Source organism: Rhinoderma darwinii, chromosome 1, assembly GCF_050947455.1.
Source record: "Rhinoderma darwinii isolate aRhiDar2 chromosome 1, aRhiDar2.hap1, whole genome shotgun sequence".
NCBI lineage: Eukaryota > Metazoa > Chordata > Amphibia > Anura > Rhinodermatidae > Rhinoderma > Rhinoderma darwinii.
The window spans coordinates 20,330,126-20,343,389 of record NC_134687.1 but is presented as its reverse complement, the minus strand read 5'-3'; positions in this window follow the sequence as shown (position 1 = coordinate 20,343,389).

Sequence of the window (13,264 nt, the reverse complement as noted above, 5' to 3'; positions counted from 1 at the left end):
GAAACCTACATCCCCATGCCCAGCCAGAGTTCCAGGGTGATTGGTGGTAGGTCCCGGTGGGGGGGCAGCGGGAGAAACCTACATCCCCATGCCCAGCCAGAGTTCCAGGGTGATTGGTGGTAGGTCCCGGTGGGGGGGCAGCGGGAGAAACCTACATCCCCATGCCCAGCCAGAGTTCCAGGGTGATTGGTGGTAGGTCCCGGTGGGGGGCAGCGGGAGCAACCTGCATCCTCATGCCCAGCCAGAGTTCCAGGGTGATTGGTGGTAGGTCCCGGTGGGGGGGCAGCGGGAGAAACCTACATCCCCATGCCCAGCCAGAGTTCCAGGGTGATTGGTGGTAGGTCCCGGTGGGGGGCAGCGGGAGCAACCTGCATCCTCATGCCCAGCCAGAGTTCCAGGGTGATTGGTGGTAGGTCCCGGTGGGGGGGCAGCAGGAGAAACCTACATCCCCATGCCCAGCCAGAGTTCCAGGGTGATTGGTGGTAGGTCCCGGTGGGGGGCAGCGGGAGCAACCTGCATCCTCATGCCCAGCCAGAGTTCCAGGGTGATTGGTGGTAGGTCCCGGTGGGGGGGCAGCGGGAGAAACCTACATCCCCATGCCCAGCCAGAGTTCCAGGGTGATTGGTGGTAGGTCCCGGTGGGGGGCAGCGGGAGCAACCTGCATCCTCATGCCCAGCCAGAGTTCCAGGGTGATTGGTGGTAGGTCCCGGTGGGGGGGCAGCAGGAGAAACCTACATCCCCATGCCCAGCCAGAGTTCCAGGGTGATTGGTGGTAGGTCCCGGTGGGGGCCAGCGGGAGAAACCTACATCCCCATGCCCAGCCAGAGTTCCAGGGTGATTGGTGGTAGGTCCCGGTGGGGCCAGCGGGAGCAACCTGCATCCTCATGCCCAGCCAGAGTTCCAGGGTGATTGGTGGTAGGTCCCGGTGGGGGGGCAGCGGGAGAAACCTACATCCCCATGCCCAGCCAGAGTTCCAGGGTGATTGGTGGTAGGTCCCGGTGGGGGGGCAGCGGGAGCAACCTACATCCCCATGCCCAGCCAGAGTTCCAGGGTGATTGGTGGTAGGTCCCGGTGGGGTGGAAGGGGAGCAGCGGGAGCAACCTGCATCTCCATGCCCAGACAGAGTTCCAGGGTGATTGCAGGTAGGTCCCGGTGGGGGGGCAGCGGGAGCAACTTGCATCCCCATGCCCATCCAGAGTTCCAGGATGATTGCAGGTAGGTCCCGGTGGGGTGGAAGGGGGTCAGCGGGAGCAACTTGCATCCCCATGCCCAGCCAGAGAACCAGGGTGATTGCTGGTAGGTCCCGGTGGGGTGGAAGGGGGGGCAGCGGGACCAACCTGTGTCCCTATGCCCAGCCAGAGTTCCAGAGTGATTGCAGGTAGGTCCCGGTGGGGTGGAAGGGGGTCAGCGGGAGCAAACCGCATCCCCATGCCCAGCCAGAGTTCCAGGGTGATTGCAGGTAGGTCCCGGTGGGGTGGAAGGGGGGGCAGCGGGACCAACCTGTGTCCCTATGCCCAGCCAGAGTTCCAGAGTGATTGCAGGTAGGTCCCGGTGGGGTGGAAGGGGGTCAGCGGGAGCAAACTGCATCCCCATGCCCAGCCAGAGTTCCAGGGTGATTGCAGGTAGGTCCCGGTGGGGTGGAAGGGGGGGCAGCGGGACCAACCTGTGTCCCTATGCCCAGCCAGAGTTCCAGAGTGATTGCAGGTAGGTCCCGGTGGGGTGGAAGGGGGGGGCAGCGGGACCAACCTGTGTCCCTATGCCCAGCCAGAGTTCCAGAGTGATTGCAGGTAGGTCCCGGTGGGGTGGAAGGGGGTCAGCGGGAGCAACTTGCATCCCCATGCCCAGCCAGAGAACCAGGGTGATTGCTGGTAGGTCCCGGTGGGGTGGAAGGGGGGGCAGCGGGACCAACCTGTGTCCCTATGCCCAGCCAGAGTTCCAGAGTGATTGCAGGTAGGTCCCGGTGGGGTGGAAGGGGGTCAGCGGGAGCAAACCGCATCCCCATGCCCAGCCAGAGTTCCAGGGTGATTGCAGGTAGGTCCCGGTGGGGTGGAAGGGGGGGCAGCGGGACCAACCTGTGTCCCTATGCCCAGCCAGAGTTCCAGAGTGATTGCAGGTAGGTCCCGGTGGGGTGGAAGGGGGTCAGCGGGAGCAAACTGCATCCCCATGCCCAGCCAGAGTTCCAGGGTGATTGCAGGTAGGTCCCGGTGGGGTGGAAGGGGGGGCAGCGGGACCAACCTGTGTCCCTATGCCCAGCCAGAGTTCCAGAGTGATTGCAGGTAGGTCCCGGTGGGGTGGAAGGGGGGGCAGCGGGACCAACCTGTGTCCCTATGCCCAGCCAGAGTTCCAGAGTGATTGCAGGTAGGTCCCGGTGGGGTGGAAGGGGGGGCAGCGGGACCAACCTGTGTCCCTATGCCCAGCCAGAGTTCCAGAGTGATTGCAGGTAGGTCCCGGTGGGGTGGAAGGGGGGGCAGCGGGACCAACCTGTGTCCCTATGCCCAGCCAGAGTTCCAGAGTGATTGCAGGTAGGTCCCGGTGGGGTGGAAGGGGGGGGCAGCGGGACCAACCTGTGTCCCTATGCCCAGCCAGAGTTCCAGAGTGATTGCAGGTAGGTCCCGGTGGGGTGGAAGGGGGTCAGCGGGAGCAACTTGCATCCCCATGCCCAGCCAGAGAACCAGGGTGATTGCTGGTAGGTCCCGGTGGGGTGGAAGGGGGGGCAGCGGGACCAACCTGTGTCCCTATGCCCAGCCAGAGTTCCAGAGTGATTGCAGGTAGGTCCCGGTGGGGTGGAAGGGGGTCAGCGGGAGCAAACCGCATCCCCATGCCCAGCCAGAGTTCCAGGGTGATTGCAGGTAGGTCCCGGTGGGGTGGAAGGGGGGGCAGCGGGACCAACCTGTGTCCCTATGCCCAGCCAGAGTTCCAGAGTGATTGCAGGTAGGTCCCGGTGGGGTGGAAGGGGGTCAGCGGGAGCAACTTGCATCCCCATGCCCAGCCAGAGTTCCAGGGTGATTGCAGGTAGGTCCCGGTGGGGTGGAAGGGGGTCAGCTGGAGCAAACCGCATCCCCATGCCCAGCCAGAGTTCCAGGGTGATTGCAGGTAGGTCCCGGTGGGGTGGAAGGGGGGGCAGCGGGACCAACCTGTGTCCCTATGCCCAGCCAGAGTTCCAGAGTGATTGCAGGTAGGTCCCGGTGGGGTGGAAGGGGGTCAGCGGGAGCAACTTGCATCCCCATGCCCAGCCAGAGAACCAGGGTGATTGCTGGTAGGTAAGGAGATCCATTTGGTGACCAAACAGCAGTGAAAATAAAAAGGCCCAAATGTCAAAGAATGACACTTTTAATACTGAAAGTGAAACATTTAAAATCAAGTTAAAGTGGGGTATGTTCAGAAATGTCAGAGACGGTAATGAGCAGCAGAGGCAGGCCGGGGCAGAGTTCCAGGGCCAGGGGTGTGACGGCAGGCAGCGTAGGCCGGGGCAGAGTTCCAGGGCGGTGGGTGAGAGGACTAGGCCTCAATCCAAGGAGATCCATTTGGTGACCAAGCAGCAGTGAAAATAAAAAGGCCCAAATGTCAAAGAATGCCATTTCTGCTACTGAAAGTGAAACATTTAAAAGTGAAACATTTAAAATCAAGTTAAAGTGGGGTATGTTCAAAAATGTCAGAGGCGGTGGTGAACAGCAAGGGCAGGCCGGGGCAGAGTTCCAGGGCCAGGGGTGTGACGGCAGGCAGCGTAGGCCGGGGCAGAGTTCCAGGGCGGTGGGGAGAGGACTAGGCCTCAATCCAAGGAGATCCATTTGGTGACCAAGCAGCAGTGAAAATAAAAAGGCCCAAATGTCAAAGAATGCCATTTCTGCAACTGAAAGTGAAACATTTGAAAGTGACACATTTAAAATCAAGTTAAAGTGGGGTATGTTCAAAAATGTCAGAGGCGGTAGTGAACAGCAGAGGTAGGCCGGGGCAGAGTTCCAGGGCCAGGGGTGTCACGGCAGGCAGCGTAGGCCGGGGAAGAGTTCCAGGGCGGTGGGGAGAGGACTAGGCCTCAATCCAAGGGGATCCATTTGGTGACCAAGCAGCAGTGAAAATGAAAAGGCCCAAATGTCAAAGAATGCCATTTCTGCAACTGAAAGTGAAACATTTGAAAGTGACACATTTAAAATCAAGTTAAAGTGGGGTATGTTCAAAAATGTCAGAGGCGGTAGTGAACAGCAGAGGTAGGCCGGGGCAGAGTTCCAGGGCCAGGGGTGTCACGGCAGGCAGCGTAGGCCGGGGCAGAGTTCCAGGGCAGTGGGGAGAGGACTAGGCCTCGATCTAAGGAGATCCATTTGGTGACCAAACAGCAGTGAAAATAAAAAGGCCCAAATGTCAAAGAATGACATTTTTGATACTGAAAGTGAACCATTTAAAATCAAGTGAAAGTGGAGTACGTTCAAAAATGTCAGAGGCGGTGGTGAACAGCAGGGGCAGGCCGGGGCATAGTTCCAGGGCCAGAGTGTGACGGCAGCACAGGCCGGGGCAGAGCTCCAGGGCCAGAGTGTGACGGCAGGCAGCATAGGCCGGGGCACAGTTCCAGGGCCAGAGTGTGACGGCAGGCAGCGTAGGCCGGGGCAGAGTTCCAGGGCGGTGGGGAGAGGACTAGGCCTCGAGATAAGGTGATCCATTTGGTGACCAAGCAGCAGTGGAAATAAAAAGGCCCAAATTTCAAAGAATGACATTTTTGATACTGAAAGTGAAACATTTAAAATCAAGTTAAAGTGGGGTACGTTCAAAAATGTCAGAGGCGGTAATGAGCAGCAGAGGCAGGCCGTGGGCACAGTTCCAGGGCCAGAGTGTGACGGCAGCACAGGCCGGGGCAGAGTTCCAGGGCCAGAGTGTGACGGCAGGCAGCATAGGCCGGGGCACAGTTCCAGGGCCAGAGTGTGACGGCACGCAGCGTAGGCCGGGGCAGAGTTCCAGGGCGGTGGGGAGAGGACTAGGCCTCGAGATAAGGAGATCCATTTGGTGACCCAACAGCAGTGAAAATAAAAAGGCCCAAATGTCAAAGAATGACATTTCTGCTACTGAAAGTGACACATTTAAAATCAAGTGAAAGTGGGGTATGTTCAAAAAATGTCAGAGGCGGTAATGAGCAGCAGAGGCAGGCCGGGGCACAGTTCCAGGGCCAGAGTGTGACACTGTCCGCCGATAGATAACCCTTTGCACATTATCGTCATCATCATTATCAGCAGCAGTTGCTGTCAGCCAGCTCCAGAGTGTATGAGCGGCGTGTGCTGCCCATTGCAGCCCAGGGTAGAGGAGCCGTGTGCAAGCTGTGCATGCCCGGGGGCAACAGTGTATGAGCTCCTCAGCGCCAGCGGGGGGGGGGGGGGTCCCACTATGTCCCAAGCCGCCTGACATGTACTTCCGGTCGGCTAGGAGGTGGCATGTCAGCTGGGCTGTCAGCCAGCTCCAGAGTGTATGAGCGGTGTGTGCCTGCACCCGTGGGGGGGGGGGATACAGGAGCCATGGGGAAGCTGTGCAAGACCGGGGGCAGCCGTGTACGAGCTCCGCAGCGCCCCTTGTGGACTTCCAGGGCAAGAGCGGTATGAGCGGCAAAGTCATGCCGACCTCCTGGAAGTCCCCGTCGGCCTCGCTCGCGGGTCGGTCCCGCTGATTTTTCTACCTTCATAATAAAAAAATCCTTTTTTTTTTATGGCATTTTCGGAAGCCTCAAGCCCACCTGGAGTTGCACGAGCAAGGCCACGTCGGCGTCTCCTTCCGAAAGCGGCCGGGAGCCAGTTCCGAGTATGAGCGGCGTGTGCCTGCCTTTTGCACCCGTGGGGGGATAGAGGGGCCCCTGGGGAGCTTGTACATGCCGGCAGCTTCCTTGTGGGAGCTCCACAGCGCCCGCGGCGAGTCCCGTTGTGTCCAGCCGGCTGACAAGCACTTCCGGTCCGCGAAGGATGCATGTCAGCGGCGGTGTGCCCGCTCCGGGTATGAGCGGCGTGTGCCTGCCTATGGCATCCTTGGGGGGATAGAGGAGCCATGGGGAAGCCGTGCCAGCCCGGTTGCAGCCGTGTATGAGCTCCTCAGCGCCAGCCTCGGAGTTTGAGGGCTTTAGCGGTATGCACGGCCAACTCATGCCGACCTCCTGGAACTCCCCGTCGGCTTCGCTCGCGGGTCGGTCCCGCTGATTTTTCTACCTTCATAATAAAAAAATCTTTTTTTTTTTATGGCATTTTCGGAAGCCTCAAGCCCACCTGGAGTTGCACGAGCAAGGCCACGTCGGCGTCTCCTTCCGAAAGCGGCCGGGAGCCAGTTCCGAGTATGAGCGGCGTGTGCCTGCCTTTTGCACCCGTGGGGGAATAGAGGAGCCATGGGGAAGCTGTGCATGCCCAAGCTTCAAACTGTCACCATGTCAACAGACATGGTGACAGCGTCCCGATCGCAAAGCAGGATTCAAACAGGACCAATCAGAGTGGTCCCTGTGCCGGAAACGAGCTGTGATTGGTCAGTACTGACATGCCAATCATAGCGCAGGAGCAGTGTTGCCTGCCTATTGCACCCGTGGGGGGAATAGAGGAGCCATGGGGAAGCTGTGCATGCCCAAGCTTCAAACTGTCACCATGTCAACAGACATGGTGACAGCGTCCCGATCGCAAAGCAGGATTCAAACAGGACCAATCAGAGTGGTCCCTGTGCCGGAAACGAGCTGTGATTGGTCAGTACTGACAGGCCAATCATAGCGCAGGAGCAGTGTTGCCTGCCTATTGCACCCGTGGGGGGAATAGAGGAGCCATGGGGAAGCTGTGCATGCCCAAGCTTCAAACTGTCACCATGTCAACAGACATGGTGACAGCGTCCCGATCGCAAAGCAGGATTCAAACAGGACCAATCAGAGTGGTCCCTGTGCCGGAAACGAGCTGTGATTGGTCAGTACTGACAGGCCAATCATAGCGCAGGAGCAGTGTTGCCTGCCTATTGCACCCGTGGGGGGAATAGAGGAGCCATGGGGAAGCTGTGCATGCCCAAGCTTCAAACTGTCACCATGTCAACAGACATGGTGACAGTGTCCCGATCGCAAAGCAGGATTCAAACAGGACCAATCAGAGTGGTCCCTGTGCCGGAAACGAGCTGTGATTGGTCAGTACTGACAGGCCAATCACAGCGCAGTAGCAGTGGTGCCTGCCTATTGCACCCGTGGGGGGGATAGAGGAGCCATGGGGAAGCTGTGCATGCCCAAGCTTCAAACTGTCACCATGTCAACAGACATGGTGACAGCGTCCCGATCACAAAGCAGGATTCAAACAGGACCAATCAGAGTGGTCCCTGTGCCGGAAACGAGCTGTGATTGGTCAGTACTGACAGGCCAATCACAGCGCAGGAGCAGTGGTTTGCCGGCATCTCCGTCTCTGACAAGCTCTTTCCTGTCAGAGAGCTTGTGAGAGACGGAGACAGGAATAAATACAGTGCGTAAGTTCAAAAAAACCAGCGATCTGCCGCTTTTCTGCCCTTTTGTGCCCACTAACCTGTTTTTAGTTAGTTAGGTAGCACAAGTTTTTCAGTATGGCCAAAAGAGTCTTTTCAGCCGAGGAAGCATCTGCAATGCTGTGTTCCGACACGGACAGCGCAAGTGAAGGTGAGGAGCAGTTCGTGCTTCCATCTTCCTCTGCATCTAGTGACTCTGAATCTGCACCCCCCAGTCGGCGTAGAAGAGCCGTAGTTCCTGATCTGCCTGAGCTGACCTGGGAAGCTGCAGAGAATTATACCCCCCAGGTGCCTGAGTTTACAGCCCGCTCAGGCATTCAAATTGAAATGACGGGTTTCAGCCCCATTGATTATTTTAACCTTTTTTTTTCAGACTCCCTTTTAGCGTTAATGGTCCAGCAGACCAACATCTATGCGGAACAATTTATCGCCCAGAACCCTGACTCTTATTATGGGAGAAGCCAAAATTGGACCCCCACAAACCTAGTGGAATTGAGGAAGTTTTGGGGCATATTTTTAAGTTTTGGCCTAATAAAAAAGCCTAGGATTAGAGACTATTGGTCCCTTGATATTTTATATAACACCCCCATTTACCGCACAGTAATGCCAAGGAAGCGCTTCGAAGCCATCCTGAAATTCCTTCATTATAATGATAATAGCCAGTGCCCACCCCCACAGGCCCCAAATTTTGATAGGCTATATAAAATACGACCATTGATTGCCCACTACTCCCAAATTTTTTCCCACGTTTATACCCCCCAGCAAAATATTTCGGTAGATGAATCCCTAGTCAGCTTCAAGGGTAGACTGCACTTCAGGCAGTATCTACCCAATAAAAGAGCCCGGTACGGCATAAAGCTCTACAAGCTGTGCGAAAGTGCCACCGGTTACACCTACTCCTTTAGGGTCTATGAGGGAAAAGACTCTCATATAGATCCCCCAGAATGCCCCCCTTTCCTTGGAATTAGTGGAAATATCGTATGGGATCTTATCCATCCTTTACTTGGGAAAGGCTATCATCTTTATCTGGACAACTTTTATAACAGTGTCCCCTTAGTAAAAGTTCTCTTGTCCAGATCCACCTTGGCATGCGGAACAATCCGCAAAAATAAGAAGGGCCTCCCCAAAACATTGCTGGGTCAGATCCTAAAATTAGGAGAGAGCAAAGCTTTCTGCTGCGACAATCTGCTCCTCCTAAAGTATAAGGATAAAAGGGACGTCCTTATACTGACCAGCATACACGACAGCAGATGCAGCCTAGTCCCTGTACGTGGATCCACTTCCCAAGTCCCAAAACCATATTGTGTACAGGAGTACAACAAGTATATGGGTGGCGTTGACCTGTCCGACCAGGTTATAAAACCATACAACGCCATGCGCAAGACCAGAGTATGGTATAAGAAGCTGTCTGTGCATCTTACACAGATGGCTTTATACAACGCCTTTGTCCTCTATAGATATGCCAGCAGTGGAGGTACGTTCCTGCAATTTCAGGAAAAGGTCATAAAGTCCCTGATGTTTGGTAACCAGGAAGGAGAGGGCAGTTCATCTGGCTCTTCCGTCAGTAGGATAATTCCCGGCCAGCATTTCCCCACAGAAATCCCCCCCACTGAAAAAAAAAAGAAGCCCCAAAAAAAATGCCGTGTGTGTGCCAAGCGAGGCATTCGTAAGGACACCACATACCATTGTGAGACATGTCCCACAAATCCCGGCCTGTGCATGAAACAATGTTTCAAAATTTATCATACCTCCTTGGATTTTTAATTTATTTATTCATTATTCACCTTTTCTGTCTCCCATACTGGCCATGACCAATTATTAATTTTTCTACTGACCAGCCCCATTTAAAATTTGATCATTTAAAAATTGTAAAAAAAACACCTAAAACAAAACTAAAAATTCTCACTATACCCCTAGATAATTTCCTCAATGGGTGTAGTTTCCGAAATGGGGTCACTTGTGGGGGGTTTTCACTGTTTTGTCCCCTCAGGGGCTTTGTAAATGTGACAAGGCCTCTCAAACCATTCCTGCTAAATGTGATCTCCCAAAGCCAAATGGCACTCCATCCCTTCTAAGCCCTGCCCTGTGTTCAAATATCCGTTTATTACCACATGTGGGGTATTGTTTTACTCGGGAGAAATTGCTTTACAAATTTTACGGTGCTTTTTCTCCTTCAGTCCTTGTGGAAATGAGAAAAAAATGGCTAAACCTAAATTTTCTTTGAATAAATGTTGATTTTAATTTTCACGGCCTACTTCCAATAAATTCTGTAAAAAACCTGTGCGGTCAAAATGCTCACCATACCCCTAGATAATTTCCTTGAGGTGTCTAGTTTCCCAGATGGGGTCACTTGTGGGGGGTTTCCACTGTTTTGTCCCCTCAGGGGCTTTGTAAATGTGACAAGGCCTCTCAAACCATTCCTGCTAAATGTGATCTCCCAAAGCCAAATGGCACTCCATCCCTTCTAAGCCCTGCCCTGTGTTCAAATATCCGTTTATTACCACATGTGGGGTATTGTTTTACTCGGGAGAAATTGCTTTACAAATTTTACGGTGCTTTTTCTCCTTCAGTCCTTGTGGAAATGAGAAAAAAATGGCTAAACCTAAATTTTCTTTGAATAAATGTTGATTTTAATTTTCACGGCCTACTTCCAATAAATTCTGTAAAAAACCTGTGCGGTCAAAATGCTCACCATACCCCTAGATAATTTCCTTGAGGTGTCTAGTTTCCCAGATGGGGTCACTTGTGGGGGGTTTCCACTGTTTTGTCCCCTCAGGGGCTTTGTAAATGTGACAAGGCCTCTCAAACCATTCCTGCTAAATGTGATCTCCCAAAGCCAAATGGCACTCCATCCCTTCTAAGCCCTGCCCTGTGTTCAAATATCCGTTTATTACCACATGTGGGGTATTGTTTTACTCGGGAGAAATTGCTTTACAAATTTTACGGTGCTTTTTCTCCTTCAGTCCTTGTGGAAATGAGAAAAAAATGGCTAAACCTAAATTTTCTTTGAATAAATGTTGATTTTAATTTTCACGGCCTACTTCCAATAAATTCTGTAAAAAACCTGTGCGGTCAAAATGCTCACCATACCCCTAGATAATTTCCTTGAGGTGTCTAGTTTCCCAGATGGGGTCACTTGTGGGGGGTTTCCACTGTTTTGTCCCCTCAGGGGCTTTGTAAATGTGACAAGGCCTCTCAAACCATTCCTGCTAAATGTGATCTCCCAAAGCCAAATGGCACTCCATCCCTTCTAAGCCCTGCCCTGTGTTCAAATATCCGTTTATTACCACATGTGGGGTATTGTTTTACTCGGGAGAAATTGCTTTACAAATTTTACGGTGCTTTTTCTCCTTCAGTCCTTGTGGAAATGAGAAAAAAATGGCTAAACCTAAATTTTCTTTGAATAAATGTTGATTTTAATTTTCACGGCCTACTTCCAATAAATTCTGTAAAAAACCTGTGCGGTCAAAATGCTCACCATACCCCTAGATAATTTCCTTGAGGTGTCTAGTTTCCCAGATGGGGTCACTTTTGGGTGATTTGTACTGTTTTGTCACTGCAAGAGCCCTTCTAACAAAATAAGGCCCCAAAATCCACTAGGTGTTCCTTTGCTTCTGAGGCCTGTGCTTCATTCCAGTAGCACGCTACGACCACATGTGGGATATTTCCTAAAACTGCAGAAACTGGGCAACAAATATTGAGTTGAATTTCTCTGCTAAAACCTTCTGTGTAATAAAAAAATAGTATTAAAAATTTATTTCTGCCAATAAATATGAAATTTGTAAATTCCACCTCTACTTTGCTTTAATTCCTGTGAAATGTGTAAAGGGTTAAGACATTTTCTAAATGCTGTTTTGAATACTTTGAGGGGTGAAGTTTTTAAAATGGGGTGACTTTTTGGGGGTTTCTAATATATAAGGCCCTCAAAGCCACTTCACAACTGAACTGGCCCCTGTAAAAATGGCCTTTTGGCATTTTCTTGAAAATGTGAGAAATTGCTGCTAAAGTTGTAAGCCTTGTGATGTCATAGAAAAATAAAAGGATGTTCAAAAAATGATGCCAATCTAAAGTAGACATATGGGTGATGTTAATTAGCAACCATTTTGTGTGGTATAACTGCCTGTCTTACAAGCAGATACATTTAAATTGAGAAAAATGCTAATTTTTGCAATTTTTCTCTAATTTTCGGTGTTTTTCACAATTAAATATAGAACATATCGAGCAAATTTTGCTAGTAACTTAAAGTGCAATGTGTCACGAGAAAACAATCTCAGAATCGCTTGGATAGGTGAAAGCATTCCAGAGTTATTACCACATAAAGTGAACATGTCAGATTTGAAAAATGAGGCTCTGTCAGGAAGGTCAAAAGTGGCTAGGGCGGGAAGGGGTTAAGGCACCATTGTAGGAGATCATTAGTGACCATTTCCCCATTATTTGCCACACGTCCTACAATAAGTAGTAACTGCAGGAATGCTGCCATAATCTCAATTTCATGATCACTGAGCAACAATTAACATTTATTTTCAGAAATGTTTACATTACATTACCTAATACATAGTTTCGTACCTTTGCTTATCTTTTCTCACCCCCCGAGATATGCAGATGCTGGAAAGCATAAAATAGTAAACATCTTTATGAAGGAATAAAATGTACATTAGGCAAATTTGACAGAAATGTAAATGAATATTTTTGTGCAGCCTCAGATCACCGTTCAGCACTGAAGTATATTTAAGAGCAACTTCCAAACAGCTAGAACTTTACGAAGACCATAACAGCCCCCGATGCTCGCAATTTATTACATCACATGTCTGTATTTGATAGTCTGGCCAACCGGTTTGTAAATTAAATTCATGGGCTCACACTCCGGATGACTTGCAACCAATGAAATGACTTTGAACTCGTAAATCTTACACATATTTATTGATTCACAACTTTTCAGGAATATAAACGACGAACAGAAAAGTTTAACAATATTGGGTGACAAGATCTATGGGAACCTGTGCACAAATATAGAGATAAAAAGAGATAAAAAGTGTCAGGAAGCCTGAGCTGGGACAATATATGTCTCTGCGCCACGTCTTGCTTTGCTGCATATTTGTTCTCCCATTGAAATATTTGTATCTTGGTTAAAACTTGATGAAATGTATATGAAACCCGTCAGTGAGTACACGAAGAGTGAATATTTTTCTTCCTTTCTTGTAAATATAGTGACATTTCTTTAATACCTTATCAATGGAATCTGATGGGAGCCAGATTATCAAATATGCTGGATAATTGAACGGTCATAGGAAAATCCACTTATAAGGGTAGAGAATAGTGGTGAACCTTACATAGAAGCTGACCAGGTGACTGTAATGGAAGGAGCCAGTTCACACATAGTTTTTTGACGCGGAAACCGCACCGCAAAACGCATAAAAAAACTTCCGAAAATGCCTCCCATTGATTTCAATGGGAGGCGGAGGCGTTTTTTTCCTGCGAGCGGAAAAACCGTCTCGCGGGAAAAAGGGGACATGCCCTATCTTCGGCCGTTTACGCCTCTGACCTCCCATTGACATCAATGGGAGGCAGAGAAAGCGTATTTTGCGGCCTTTTTTGCCTATGGCGCTCAATGGCCCACGGCGAAACAATGCCACGATAATCGGCGTGCAGGCAGAGGAAAATCTGCCTCAAAATTCCAAACTTAATTTTGAGGCAGATTTTCCTCCTGCAAAAAACTCAGTGTGAACCCAGCCTATTAAGACAAATTTGCTTCCAGTAAGCCCAAGGAACCCCAATCCGACACAGGTTACAACAGAGGTTCGTTCTC